This window comes from Trachypithecus francoisi, unplaced genomic scaffold (assembly GCF_009764315.1).
Source record: "Trachypithecus francoisi isolate TF-2019V2 unplaced genomic scaffold, Tfra_2.0 Lachesis_group11, whole genome shotgun sequence".
Lineage (NCBI taxonomy): Eukaryota > Metazoa > Chordata > Mammalia > Primates > Cercopithecidae > Trachypithecus > Trachypithecus francoisi.
This window is the reverse complement of record NW_022681456.1, coordinates 117,628,977-117,642,742: the sequence shown is the minus strand read 5'-3', so window position 1 is coordinate 117,642,742 and position 13,766 is coordinate 117,628,977. Positions and strand designations below refer to the sequence as shown.

Genomic DNA, 13,766 nt, shown 5'->3' with positions numbered 1-13,766 from the left:
AAATCTTTGAGAAGAGCTGCTATTGGGGATTTAATTTTCCACCTCAAGGAAGCCTTAGTAACAGGCTAGAAATGTTTTTTTCTGTAAAGTGACAGATAGTAAATATTTTACACTTTGTGGGCCATATGGTCCCTGCCTCTGTCATAGCTATTCACCTTTGCCCTTGAAGTGCAAAAGCAGCCATAGACACTACCTAAATAAGCAGATGTGGCTGTGTTCCAATAAAATTTTATTTATAAAAACAAATAGCAGACCAGATTTGGCCTGCAGACTGTAGTTTGCCAACCCCTGCCCTAGATGGTTATATGGAACTAACGATGTCTCAGTGAGAAAATGACCACATCCTACTGGTGTTTATACTAGCTAACAGAGAGGGTGCAGCCATATGCAGAGGCTCACACCTGTAATCCCAGCACTTTGGGAGGCTGAGGTGGGAGGATCACTTGAGCCCAGGAGTACAAGACCAGCCTGGGCTACATAATGAGACCCATCTCTACAAAAAATAAAAATTAAAAAAAAAATTAGTTGGGTATGGTGGTACATGCCTGTAGCCCCAGCTATTCAGGTGGCTGAGGTTGGAGGATCACTTGAGCCCGGGAAGCCAAGGCTGCAGTAAGCTGTGATCCTGCCACTGCACTTCAGCCTGGGAAACAGAGCAAGACTCCGTCTCAAAAAAAATAAATAAATAAATAAAGGAAAGGGGGATGCTATGGAAACTATGATAAGGAAAATAAACAGCTTGAGGCCAGGAGCAGTGGCACAACCTGTAATCCCAGTACTTTGGGAGGCTGAGGCAGGTGGATCACTTGAGGTAAGGAGTTCGAGACCAGCCTGGCCAACATGTCTCTATTAAAAATACAAAAATTTGCCAGGCATGGTGGCATGCACCTGCAATCCCAGCTACTTGGGAGGCTGAGGCAGGTTGAACCCAGGAGGTGGAGGTTTGTGATGAGCTGAGATCGCACCATTGCACTGCAGCCTGGGTGGCAGAGCAAGACTTCATCTCAAAAAAAAAAAAAAGAATGAATGAATTTGAGTGTATGGAAACATCTAAAAGGGCAATGTGATTTAAAAAAGATTCACTGCTTTAAATTATTTCATTCTGGCTGTATAATAGCTAACAATTCTAATTCAGAAGATATTTAAAGGAGATAATATGATTACCTAAAAAGTTATGTGATGAAATCAGATTATGTAACAAAATATATAGAAGATAAAGATGCACTCATAATATATAAAAACAGAACAGTTATAAAAGTATAAGGATAAACTTGTAAGAAAAGTGGCTAAAGCTTAGAAAAAATGGTAAAAGACTTGTTAAAGCTATGTTCAAAAGAAAGTGATCCAGGAAGTGATAGAAACAGTTTTGTGTGATGATGGAAGGTTAAAAGATGACAAAGAGAAGGCAGAGGTATCCAACTTTTATCTTGCTTTTCATATCTTCCACAAAGGAAAATGATCTTCAAACTGCAAAGGGTAAGGCAAACATGGTTTAAGATAAAACTGAAACACTGTATGGGAAAAGAAATAGTTAAGAAGTAGTCAAGTCACTTAAACATATACATCAGGTACTGTCCCGGGACAATGACAATAACTTAACAAGAATGGCTAGTGTTTATTGAGTTCTTAAGACATGCCAGGCATTGTGCTAAATACTTAATAAGCATTAACTAATTTAGTCCCTACAACAATATTATGTAGTATGTATTATCATTTTTCCCATTTTATGGATGAGTAACTAAAAATTAAGAAACCTGTTCAAATTCCCAGTTAGTAATTAGGTCCTGAATTCACTGTGTCTAGCACATAAGTCTTGCTTTTAAAGATACTTAAATAACCTGAAGGTTTATTCAAGAATCATTATCCACAATTCTTAAGAAATTACTCAGAATAAAAAGATAACTAAATGGCAGACCAGCATGGGTTGTCATTTTTAAGACAAACAAAAAAAACAGTAAAAACCATAAAATATGACCAGTTCTAACTTGCACAGATTCACAGAAAAGCTCTAAACCAAACCGTTAAACAAATGGTGCTGTTGCTTTAAAAAAATACAGTATGTGATCACCAGGAATCAATATAGGTTCATTACTGGTCCATTTCTGCCCTATCCCTGCCCAACTGCCAGTAATAATAACCGTAGCACCATAGTCTCAGTCCAGATCCAATCCTGAGTTTGGGAAAGGCAGGTCTTATGTTATGCTAAAGAAGATTTCCATTAGTGCTGGATAATTGTAAACTGTCTTCTGCTGTATACCTGCTGTTACTACGCTGGGCCTGAACAAAGCCATGAGTGTCTAATGGAGCATCCAGCTTTCCTCTATCCTGACACCTGTGAACAACAGCCTGCCATAATGACCTGCCTAGGTCCCATTTCCAAACTCCCTGTCAGTGGTTTGAATCTGAGCTTTACCATTTACAAGCAGTCATGAAACCTAGGGTAAACTACTTCACTTCCTTGATAATTTCTTCATCTGCAAAATAAAGCACCCTAGAACCCAGTAATACTGGGTTACTGTGATGGTTCACTGCAATGGTTAAGTGAGAAAATACATACTAAAGCACTCTGAACACCATGATATACTAAATAAATAATTACTGGCCAGGCACAGTGGCTCACGCCTGTAATCCCAACACTTTGGGAGGCTGAGGTGGGCGGATCACGAGGTCTAGAGATTGAAACCACCCTGGCCAAAATGGTGAAACCCCATCTCTACTAAAACTACAAAAATTAGCTGGGCATGGTGGTGCATGCCTGTAGTCCCAGCTACTCTGGAGGCTGAGGCAGGAGAATCGCATGAACCCAGGAGGTGGAGGTTGCAGTGAGTTGATATCGCGCCATTACACTCCAGCCTGGGTGACAGAGCCAGACTCTGTCTCAAAATAAATAAATAAATTATTATTACAAGTTATTAACCTTATTTTTTAATAGAACCTTATTATAACCTTTGCTGATAAGATTACTAGACTGATGATTCAGAGAAACATAAACACATGGGATCTTGATTTCAATGGGGACATTTGGCCAAGTTTCCTATGAGATCTTTGAGACTATAAGAGAGAATGGTGGGCAGATTCCTGGTGCAATCAAGGAGGCTCACAGCTAGATGAGGGGAATGCAGCTTAGAAGGAGCCTTTGTGAACTGGTCTAAACTCACCCACACAACAGCAGCTTCCACCTGCCCCGATCCTGAGCCAGTAAAAACCAGACCCTCTGATGTTGTGGGGCCTTCCCACCATTAACCTGTGTTTAAAAATGGCTTTTGGTTTGTCTACATTTGTAGTAATGTATCAGTAATTTATAATTTATACCCAGCTACTTTCACAGAATGTGTGAAGCAGCTAAATGATTTGGACACAGGCAGAAGGAGCTGCTTATAAAAGGATGACATCAATCCCTGAGTGACAGAATTTGGATGTAAAATAGACCTTAACAAGCCAAGTCAAACAAGATGAAGTGCAACAGTGACAACCACCAGGTCCAGCACTTCAGTCCAAACCGCAGCCCCCTCCTCCAAAAAAACCCATCTATATAATAATAGGATGGAGAAGTTGCTTTGAAATAGCATGTGTGTTCAAGATTTAAATCTCTTAGATGATAATATCAATCAGAAGTTCAATGTGATCGTCAAAAAAAAAAAGCAACACAATTTCTCTTAGGCTACAACTGTAAACATAGAATACTCAGAATGAAGAAAAATGTTTTCCTGGTATGTTCTACGTGGGACAGATCACACGTGGTCTACTAGTTCAGTTCTAGGAATTACCTAGAAGCACTTGAGGTCATATAGAAGTGGCTTGACCAGAAAAAAATATTTAATCTAAAAATGTTAAATTATACTAGTTGAAAGACCCAGTGGCATTTATTTCCTAATGCTTGCAGAACATCATTTACTCACACTCTATTCTCCCTTTAATCCTCTACTGAAATTGCTTGTATAGACATCACCAGTAATCCCCATATCACCAAATGCAATGGTCAACTTGCTATCTCATCTTCCTCTGTCATCTGCATTCAACAATGTTGACTATCCTCTTATTTGTGAAATGATTCCTTTCCTAGCTTCAATAACACTTCAGTATCCTGGTTTCTTCCTACTTCAGTGGTCAGCCTTTTCTGTCTCTCTCTGACTCTCCTCCTTTTTTCACCTTCTAAAATCCCTCCAGGGATTGATATCTGACATTTTTTTCTATCTAACTAGGCTCACTCCCTAAATGACTGCATCCATATCCATGACGTCAAATACCATCTCTATGCTGACAACTCCCAAGTTGATATGTCTAGTTCTGACTTCTTCAAACCTCAAGATTCAAATGGTTTTCTAAATCAGAAATACCTCAAACTAATTCAGACAAAAAACACTTCCTATTTTCTTACACCAGAGTTGCCTCTCCCCAAGTCTTCCATATCTCAGTTAATACCAGTACCATTTATTCTACTGCATAGTCATCCGCAATTCCTCTCTTTCCTTCATCCCTCCATATGCAACCCTCTGCAAGTTAAGTCAGCTATACAGTGAATATATACCTAGAATCTAACACTGTCCACCACCTCCATAACTGCGACCTTAATCCCCATCATTTCTCACCTAAATGATGAAACAGCCACCTAAGCATCTCTCCCCCTTACAAACTATTTATTCTCTAGCTAGATTAAAACATACAAAAGACAACATCCTCCAATCATCCTCTTTCCATCACACTTAGAATAAAATGACTTTCCATTACAGAATAAAAATCCAAACCTCTTACCATAGCCTAGAAGGCCCTCATGATTCAGGTTCCTATCTATCTTCCAAATTCTTTTTTTTTTAATACACTTATGCTCACTACATTCCAATCACGTTGACTGTCTAGCTACTGCTCAAACATACCAAACTCGCTCCTGTGTTGGGGCATTTGTCCTGGTTGTTGGCTCTCTAGTGGCCCATTCTCTTTGATCTATCAGGTAACTGCACAAATGCCACCTACTCCAACAGATCTTCCATGACCACATTACCCAAAAGAACCCTAAACTCTCTATATTTTTTGAGGAATTTCACATTATCTAAATGTATATCATGTTTTACGTGATTAATATTTATGTCCTCCACTAGCAAGTCAGTTCTACAATAGGGCTTTTGTCCATCTTCTTCATCACTACATTCCCAGTGACTACAGCAATGCCTACCACTAAATTGTCAGTAAATGTCTGCCTATTAATCTGTGCATTACAGGTGTAAGCCACCACACCCAGTCAAAAGTCTATTTTAGATGTATTAAGCATTCAAAAAAATGGATGGGAACATGGAAGAGAAGTCCTGAGGGAGAGGACACAGAGAGGCCTTTCTATGATGCCTACCCTAAAGCTTCTACCGGAAAGACTAAGACTAAATGAGAGAGATTTCCAGAACTAGGAAGGATCCAGAGAAAAGGTCAGTCAAGAACAAAAAGGTTGGGAGAATCTTGATTTTAGACTTCACAGAAATCAGGATGAAGTAGAAAGCAGCCAACCCTTAACTACAAAAGCCTAATTTCTACACCATTCTCTTCCCAGAGAAGGTAAGTAGAAAGACTTCCTCTAAAACTATTGGTATTTCTTCATTGGTATTCCAAAATAATGGTAAACTGTTGTTTGCAAGGAAAAGGGCTTTGTCGTGTGTGTGTGCGTGTGCGTGTGCGTGTGTGTGTGGCCACAGCTACTGTTGGGCAGCTTCTCTTGCATAGCTACAGCTTACAGCTCTCACCAGGCCTCCCGAGGCATGTTTCCTTTCCTCTTGCCCATTCAACTAGGGGCGATCACAGCTTCCAGCTGTTGCTAGTCTCCAGCCTGTTAGTCATCAGCTCATGCTAAGTCTCTTATTTCTTCCCATACCTCTGCAAATAGTCCCTTTATCAAACTCTCTCCAATTAAACCCTTTGAGTATGCCATTGTCTCCCTGCCAGGACCCCGACTGAAATACAGGTAGGACCCAAGAGATGAAACCCTTCCCTGGGGCAGCACCTTCTATCCAATCAATTTAATGTGGCTGCTATATATCTCCGTTTTGGTCACTACTTGAACTCCAAGACTGGTAGATTAATTTAACAACAATCTCTGTTTCTAGCTAATAACCCACTGAATCACCATTCCCCCAGACATCTCCTTGATATGGCCCTACCTGAATATCCTTACACTTACAGTTCTGTTCTATTTTTTACTCTCCACTTAACCCTGCCTTCCCAAATGCAACCCACTAGCCATTCCCTAGGATGCCTCTGATGCTGCTGGTACCTCTGCAGGAAGGGTATCAGGTACCAGCCAGAGCAGCTAAGACTCAAAGATGAGAATGTGGCCCTGCAGAGGAACTGGAAAGGAAACCAAGAAAGTAAAGTAGAGGCCCATGGTGGAACTAGTCTGTAAGAACTGAAGGGATGGCTGCAGGTGCATGGCCAAGTTGCCAGACACTACAGGTGGGAATGTGTAGAGCTACTTGCTGTGGTAAAGCCTGGTTTGGGAGGGGGACAGGTCTAAGCTAACGGAATGAGGTTCACCCTGCCTGAAGGTGAGCAGGGCTAGAAGCAGTAACAGTGAATATTTTCCTCCTCCTCAAACCTTCCTCTTACCCTTCAATATCTTCTGCTCACCACCAACCTACTTAAATTGCTGATTCTCCTAAAACATCTGTTACCACCACCAAGTCCTACCACTTGAGGAGACTATATGCCCATAGAGGCATGAATTCTGCCTTCTATTTCTGCTGTGTTTTCTGTAGCATTTAGCCTAGTGCTAAGTATCAAGAGGACTTCAGAAAATGTTTATTAATTCACTAGCTCATCTTGGCAGCTGATTTCAGTGACTCTCACAGACTCAAATCCTAATACTCCTTGACAACCCATGCCCACCCATACTCTTCCTCTGTGTCTAAATCTCTCCAGCCAACTGTTTCCATTCACATTTTTTCAAAAATCAAAAATTACACAATAACGAAATTTCCAGAAGTTGCATGCCATTGACTCTCATCTTTAGGAAACTATTTGGAAGTAGGGTTAGATACTATAGTTTACATATAGATTATTTCCTTTTCTTCACAAAATTCCTTAATGGTGGGATGTGACAGGCATTGTGACTTCCACTTTAGAATTAATAAAACCAAGGCTCAGAAAGGTTAAGTAACTTATACAAGACTGCAGGGCTTGTAAGTGATTTTAACTCAGATTAGAATCCAGGTCTGTGCCTGATATTCCACAGTGCTTCTCTGTTAGCACATCCCTCTTCCTACCCCAGGTTGATGTCCTCTTTCCTCCACAGGCTACCAAGTGGGTGTAACATCACAGGGAGACATAACAGGGAGATGCCCATAACAGGGCATCTGGCCATCACGCACAACTTCATCACTGGCAGGAAGCCAAGACCCCAATACACATGCTGAGTCCTGATGCCTGGCTTCCACTTGCTGCTGCACTCACTCCTCAGGAGTGATGCTCACCAGCGCTCTATATGGAAAGCATGGCTCCCAGCTCTGATGTCGACAAAGCCATGTGTGCTCATACATCCTCAGCCTCTGATCATCTGTCAAGGCAGCTATGACCAGCAGCCAGAAAATACTCTGCTCTGGTGCTCTTCTAGGCCTCCAGCTAAAAAAATCCGACCACAGGCAGCAGCTTGTTGTCTTATTTCCCCTTTTCCTGGTTCACCTGAATGGATGAGATGCTTGTTTCCATTTTCCCTCTAAAAGAAGACCCAAGTTTTCTGAGAACAGACAGCCAGGAACTCCTGGGACTGTAAGATAGAGAGATAGAAGGAACAGTTGGTCCATAGATGAGAAACGTATATGGAAACATAAGATTAACTTAGGGTTTTAAAGAGCTATAGCTGAGTAAGTTTGACCCTGTCATAGCTATTCAAAAGGCTAGCATATGTGACCAGTAAAAAATTGTAAGCCCTCTGTATCATACAAATCTTGAATATAAGCCATAGTTAGTAACCGCTATGCTAAAACAGGACTCAGTAAACTACTTAACTTCACACCAACCTCAGAACATAACATGACTGCACCTTCTATTGGGATTCCCATGCCAATAATCATATGTGCATTTACGAAGCACTTCATCTCATCCTTAGAGGAGAAAAGCATTTTCTCCATGGTAACAATGACACTGAATGATATTCCCAGAGCACTGGCTATTGTCAAGTCAGGCAATATATGATTTAAAAGCATTAACTTGATTCAAACTGCCTGGGTTTGAATTCAGACTCTGATACTTACTAGTTGAGTTTCCTGCCATGAGTTACCTAGCCCCTTACGTATCTGTTTCCTTGCTTATAAAACTGTGATAAAAAAAAAATAGTACCTATTTCATGGCATTATTGTGGGAATTAAACTAAATCGTGCATATAAAGTAAATAGAAGAGTACCCTGCAGAAAGTAAATATTCAATGAATGCTGGCTATTATTAAAGACAAAGATAAGTGGAAGGCTTCTGCTTTTTGCCATGATAAAATCCTGATTTCAGGTCAGTTTCCTACTGGAAACGACTATAAAGCTGGACAAAAGATGTGAGGCAACTATTTCTAGGCAGTGGACAATAAGCGGCATAAGACTTTGATTCCTCAGAAAATGAAAACTTTATGAGATGAGCCCATAATCATCCTGGTTCTTTGGCCTAGAGACAATTTCCTGACAGAGAGCTGGAGTCCAAGCATAACACAGTGGCCGCACTGTGCTGAGGAGGCAGCGGTCATAGTTTGTGGCAGCTAAAGAGGATAGAATCTACGGGGTGGATTATCAGAGACACCTGTGCAAAGAGGGCCCCGTAAGTCCAAGATGAGGTAATCTGTGAATTCATGGCTGAGGGCTGAGTTATACATGCTCAAGGAAAGACTTCCAGGCTTTTCTAGACAGCACCCATTACAGTGTTAAAGGTAAAACACAGTTAGTAGGTTGAGCACTGGTGGGGAAAGAGAAGTGCTGGAACTTGCTGAGTTCCAGCCCTGCCAGGGTAGAACAGCCTTCTTTAAATGTTATAACATCTGTGGCATCAGTCTGAGATTCCAGAAATGCCACTCTGTAGGAGTAAGATCTGTACCCCAAAATAAGACCTACTGTAGTCTCACCCTAATAAAGACTACATTCAAACTACAACAAAATCCTCAAGGAAACAGTTTAAAGATTGAGTCTGACCAATTTAGAAGGACTTGGAAAATGCCATGAGTTTTCCACAGAAATAACAAAGCATAAAATCAAGCCTGCAAAAGTTCAAGGTGATCAGCCAGTATTTTAGCTGCAAGAATTCATACTTTTCTAAGGGAAACAACAGAATCCAGTGTCTCTAAAGCATATTATCCAAAATGCCCAGTATTTAATTTAAAAACCACTTATACATACAAAGAAAATGGAAAATGTGACACAGATTTTGGACTTGGCATATGAAACTTTAAGGCAGCTATTATAAATATGTCTTTAAAAGTACAGAAAATATGCTCAAATAATTAAAAGTAAATATGGCCCTAATGTGTGAACAGATAGAAAATCTCAGTAGAAAAGCAGAAAATTACAAAAAAAAAAAAAAGATGTAAATAAAAGTTCTATAACTAAGAAGTATACTAACTGAAATGAAAAAAAAATCATTGTGTGGGCTTAACAGCAAATTGGAAACGGCAGAGAGTTGGTGAGCTTGAAGACAGATTAATAATATCATTGATCTATTCTTATTCTTTTATTTTTTTCACCTTGGCTCTCTGCCTAGAGACAATTTCCTGACTGCAGTAAAGAGCTAGAGTTCAAACACAGCACAGAAATAGAAAAAGGGGGGGAAAATATTGAAGAAAAATGAAAAAGCTGCATGTTAATATTTGACACAATATTAAATAATCTAACATATATATATATATATAATTGGAGGAGTCCCAAAAGATTTTTTTTTAATGAGATTGAAGCAGAAAAAGCATGTGAAGAAATAGCAGCCAAAAATTTCCCAAATGCCAATTCGATTTTCACTGACTTACAGGTCCAACAAGCTCAGCAAACCCAAGAAGGATAAATAAAGGGAATCAAACCTAATTACATCATAAACTTCTGAAGACCTGGATAAAGAGAGGATCTTGAAAGTAGCCAGTAAGAAAGAAAAATAAATGAAGTACAAGGAAACAAGGATAAAAATGACTGCTGACCAGAAGATAATGGAATAATATCTTTAAAGTGCCAAAAACAAAAAAGAGGAAAAACCTGTCAACCCAGAATTCTATTCTCCAAGAATGAGAGAAGTAAATGCATTTTAAGATAAACAAAAGCTAGGTGACAGAATGGCCTTCAGGCTGAAGGGAAATAATAAAAGATGAAAACCCAGATCTACAAGAAGAAATAAGATGTACTGAAAATGGAAAATAAGTGAGTAAATATAAAAGATTATGTTATCATTCTTTTTATAATTTACAAGAGATAACACTGTTTATTAAAACAAAAATGATTATAAGGTGAGGTTTATAGTATACATAGAAGTAAAAGATAGGACAACAGTCATACTAAAGACAAGGTGGACAGTCATATGAAATTATCCTCCTGTGAAGTTATTACACTTCTAAAGTGGGAAGTGAGAATCAAGAAACAGGAAGTAAAAATTGGGAGGTGATGGGTAGGAAGTGAGAAACAGGAAGTATGCAATGTCATATGTTACGTGTGAAGAGATACAATGTTAACTCTAAATAGACTAACATAATTAAGAATGCATTTTTTAGCCCCAGAGCAACCACTAAAAAAATACTAAGTAGAGGTATAAGTAAGAAGACAACAGAGGAAATAAAATAGAAAATATGAATATTTTATTTACCCCAAAGAAGGTCAGGAAAGAGAAACAGGGAAGCAATTGTAATCAGAAATGACAAATGAAATCCAAATAGCAAGACATAGCCATTAGCCTAACCACTTCAATAATTACATTAAATATAAATATACCAACCCTCCACTAAAAGGGCAGAGATTGTCATGCTGAAAAAAAAAAAGCAACACCCTTATAACTTATAAATATGTTATTTATAAGAAAAGCATTTTAAATATAAAGGAATATATGGGTTGAAAGTAAAAGGATAGAAAAAGTTGTACCCTGTAACTACATGATCCAGCAATTCTACCTTTTGGACACATGTTCATAATAACATTTGAATGTAAATGTTCTTTGTAGGTTTATTCGCAATAATCAAAAACTGGAAATGATCCACTTGTCCATAAATAGTAAGCACGTTGTGGTATATTCATGAATTCAGTACTCAATAAAAAGGAACAAATATTGATATGCAATAAAATAGGCAAATCTCAGACATTTGGCTAAGCAAAAAAAGCTAGATTCAAACAATTACATAGTGTGTAATTCCATTTATATGAAATTCTAGAGCAACCAAAGCTAATTTGTGAGGACACAGATCAGACTGATGGTTGCCTTGGGTAGGGAACTGGTGAGTAAAACTGACTGCAGAAGGGCACAAGAGAACTTCCTTTCATGATGGAAATGTTCTACTTCTTGATCAGAGTGCTAGATATACAGTTGCATATGTTTGTCAAAAGTCATGGACCTGTACACTTAAAATATGTAAATTTTTGTGGAAATTTTACTTCAATAAAGTTGATTTAATTTCTTAAAATATAAAGACAATTAAAGGCTTCTCTTCTCTTTTTGCCATTACATGAAACTTCAACTCATGCTCACTCAGGAAAGAAAGAAAAAGACAAGTGGAGAATTAGAACAAAATAGGAGCTCACCTCAAAAGAATTTAACTGTTCCCAACCCCTTGTCTATTCTGAATGTAGTCTTTGAATTACCATCCAATATCATTATTATTACCAATCAACTTTGTTGATCTTCAGTAGCGTTAGTTATCTAAAAATCTAGTTTTTAAAATTCTCCTGTGGATCCGGGAAGTTCAAAAACACAAAATACATTCTTGATATGGTTTGGATGTTTATCCCCTCCAAATCTCATGTTGAAGTGCGATCCCCAGTGTTGGAGGTGGGGCTTAATGGGAGGTGTTTGGGTTATGGGGCTGAATCTCTATGAATGGTTTGGTGCCTTTCCCCAGGTAATGAGTTCTCACTGTTCACAGGAGATCTGGTTGTTTAAAAGAGCGTGGTATGCATCCCCTCCCTCTCTCTTGCTGCCTCTGTTGCCACATAACACGCCTGCTCCTCCTTAACCTTCTACTATGATTGAAGGTTTCATGAGGCTCTCACCAGAAAGACAGATGCCTGCACCATGCTTTTTTTTCCTTTTTGAGACAAGGTCTTACTCTGTCACCCAGACTGGAGTGCAGTGGTGCAATTTTGACTCACTGCAACCTCTTCCTCCTAGCTCAAGCAACCTTCCCAATTCAGCATCCTGAGTAGCTGGGTGGACACCACCATGCCCAGTTAATTTTTGTATCATTTTTGGTAGAGATGGGGTTTCACCAGGTTGCCCAGGCTGGCTAAAATGCTTCTTATACAGCCTGCAGAATCATGAGCCAAATTTTCTTTATAAATTACCCAGTCTCAGGTCTTTTATAACAACACAAAAAGGACTAATACAGTTTTTAATCCAAGAAACATACCCAGCCCATAGAAAGCATACAGAATACAAAAGTAGAAAGGGTTGAGTGTGCCTGTGTGTTAGGTACAGCATCAAGGCAGGAGCTGGGAAGCAACCACGGTGACCCATAAACCAGTAAGTGCAGGTCCATGGTCCAGTAGTATTTGTATTGCAAGCTTATGAAAATGTGGAGAAAGGAGTTTACAATCTGTAGATTCTATTAGTAATTTTTACCAGTCCACTGAGATATTTACAGTTTCACCATTATAAGTGAAACCAAGACTTAAATATTTTGCAATAGGGCCTGCCTTTTGAGTCTGTTCCATCCCATTCACCTCTCAGTGCCCTGATGCCACTTACACCCACAGCATCTGGGAAAACGATATAATTTACAGTTACTTAGATCCATTTTGATGGGCTTTACCTCAGACTACTTTATGATTTATGGAAAAGCAGAATAAGGAAAACTTCTCACCTTTAAAGAATTACACAGAGCTCAGCCTGAAGGCATTATTCCCCAGTGGTTTTTATTTCTTATCTTGCTATTTGTCCTCCAACTCATCTCCTTGGCACACACACACTCACACACACATACGCATGCAAACAGATAAGGCTCCAAACTACCAAAATGATGAAGTGGGAGAAGAGATTGATTTATGAGGGTAATACAAGGGGTATAACTAGAAGATAATGGGGTGAAATTGAGCAAAGGGAAGTGGAAGCTGAATATCAAGAAACATTTCAACTCAACAGAGTGTGAAGCAAGATCCCAGGAGAAGCCAGGGAAGCCCTGTGGCTGGAAATCATTAAACACTCAACCATGGGAAATAACAGGTGGCCTGGCTGGTAGAAAAAAAGGGAGCAGGAGTGAAATTTACATTTCACTAAAATCCTAGAACTGCTTTGCTAAATAAGCCATTCTGTGAAGGATGAGAGTTCCATCTCTGTATTATCTCTCTCCCTCCCTGCCCCAGCCCAACACACACCTCACAAACACCCATGCTCTCCACACACCTTCCAACATGATGATTGGAACTAGGGGACTCTCCATACACCTTACAGGGACTTTGGGGCTCTAATTCACATTTACCCTCTGTCCAATGTCCCTTCATTTCCCACATTTTCTTTCACTAACCATTATATTTATGCTAGTGCCCCACTATGGGTAGCACTGCACCCAGGGAAAGCAGACTGACATATGTTCACACACACACACACACACACAGTAGGTAGGAGGTAGATAGGAGGGT

At 39.4% G+C, this 13,766-nt stretch overlaps 1 protein-coding gene across 1 annotated transcript in view; it reads right to left on the bottom strand.

Moving 5' to 3' along the window:
- Positions 1 to 13,766, bottom strand: part of GRIN2B (glutamate ionotropic receptor NMDA type subunit 2B) — a 434,051-nt gene that overhangs the window by 381,061 nt on the left and 39,224 nt on the right. The gene's annotated exons all lie outside the window — the stretch shown is intronic.